Genomic DNA, 1,912 nt, shown 5'->3' on the forward strand with positions numbered 1-1,912 from the left:
GAATGCAGAGTGTAATAGTGAAGCGAAAATGCAAACGCTATGCAAGCGTAGAAACCCATTGCAGCTCTCAATATTGCCAGCTCGAAGTTATTTCAAATGCTGTGCTTTTTCGCCTTTTATTCCCTGCAACACTTTTTCAGCAATGATTGCTTGAAAGTCATCAGTAAATGATTTGGATTAAAAAAGATTCATCTCGTAATTTCCACGAAGCTCAAGACCGGCCCTCTCAACTCTTTCTGTTGTTTATCGTGTGAAACATAAGTGTAAATAATTTGGAAAGACTTTCCTTGTTCATGAACCAGGAAAAAGAAAGCGCGCATTTTGCCAATGGTTTTATTCTCGCAGCTAATTAATTATTTATGATCTTAATGTGCAAATGGAAATGAGTTTTCATCGTCTCAAGTGAAAGCAAAACACATAGGGGGCAGTTGGCCAGCAGAGGCACATGTATTGAATGCCAGCCAACATGTTAGACGTATTGTACTTCTGGACTGGCTATCTAAAGCATTCTTCTTCCATCTTTCTTATGCTTAGGACATTACATATCTTCATAGCCTACACCACTTGTTATACAAACGTATTATAATTGACTTTCTTATTGTATACCAATCAATACCAATCGACTGACTGTATAATAGATGCCCATGGGAGCCGTACCTCTCTAGATGTTTTGATAAATATTGATACACTGCGGTATTTTCGCCAAAGGATAAACTCCAGTACAAGTTGCTTGAAGTTGAAGTTAATGTACATGTCGCTGTAAGGTACGTAATACGGTCGGCCTTGTCGCATCGTAATGAATTATTTCATTTTGATCATTACTCTGCCATGCCAATGTCTGCAACATCCTAAATGATTTCCCAACTATTGCTAATAATTACATTCTCTGATTTCGCTTTGGTCTAAAACCTTAACTTTCAAGTCTTATCCGTTTCAATCGACAGTGGACTATTGCAGATTTTCTTTTCCAAGAAATAAACAAACAAACAAATAAAATGCTTACTATATCATTTGGCAAGAATGTTTTTCCGCACCGTGTGAGTATCAATTCCATGGTAACTGGTTGAGAAAAATTTCATTTTTACTTCGCTTCACTTGTATCCCAAAAAAAAAAAGTTCTTTAATAATAAATGCCATGAAAGTACACACAGTACACTGTAAAAGAGATTTCGAATGCATGCGTTTACCTAACTCGGCGTACTCGTTCGTAAGTCATGAGATGGAAAGAATTTCATTTAGATCACTAAAAGAACAAATAAACGAAAAACTTACACAAACTGGTTTTTGTATGAGCAGCAAATTTAATAAACTGCACAGTTTTTACATCGCTGCCTATTTTCCCGTTCAGCAGATATGGCAAACAAGAGGAAAATAGGGGAACGGGAAATACAGCAGCAAAACGGAAAAAGATAATTATTAGTCTTAACTACTTTTTCTTTAGTTCTCGTAGATTGAGTCTACAAGAAAATATTCAGTTTACAGCGTTGTGCCTTTTTTTATTTTGCTTCCTCTCTAAGCTAGGAAAAGCTGCAGCGTCCTTTTTCTTTTTTTTTTATATTTATTTATTTATTTATTTATTTTTTTTTATTTCTTTGGCCTGCATTCTCGCACTAGCAAAGATAAAGGAGTGTAAAGTACGTGAAGAATCAGGTAATTAAATATTGCGTATTATTTTTTTTTTTTATTTTTTTTTTTGTACTGTTTGACTTGTGCTGAGTTAACAAACTTTTTAAACTGCTGCTTGCACTACTTGTGTGTGTGTATAAATAATTTTTTTAGCCAGACCAAAATGCAAAGAGAAACTGAGAATTAATAGCCACTTTATCAATAAAGGTCAGGTAACGTTTAATTGCAGGTAAGCAAATGGGCCGAACAAAGTAATGACTTGTAAATGTGTAATAATTTCATAATA

This window comes from Glossina fuscipes, unplaced genomic scaffold (assembly GCF_014805625.2).
Source record: "Glossina fuscipes isolate IAEA_lab_2018 unplaced genomic scaffold, Yale_Gfus_2 3, whole genome shotgun sequence".
NCBI classification, from domain to species: domain Eukaryota; kingdom Metazoa; phylum Arthropoda; class Insecta; order Diptera; family Glossinidae; genus Glossina; species Glossina fuscipes.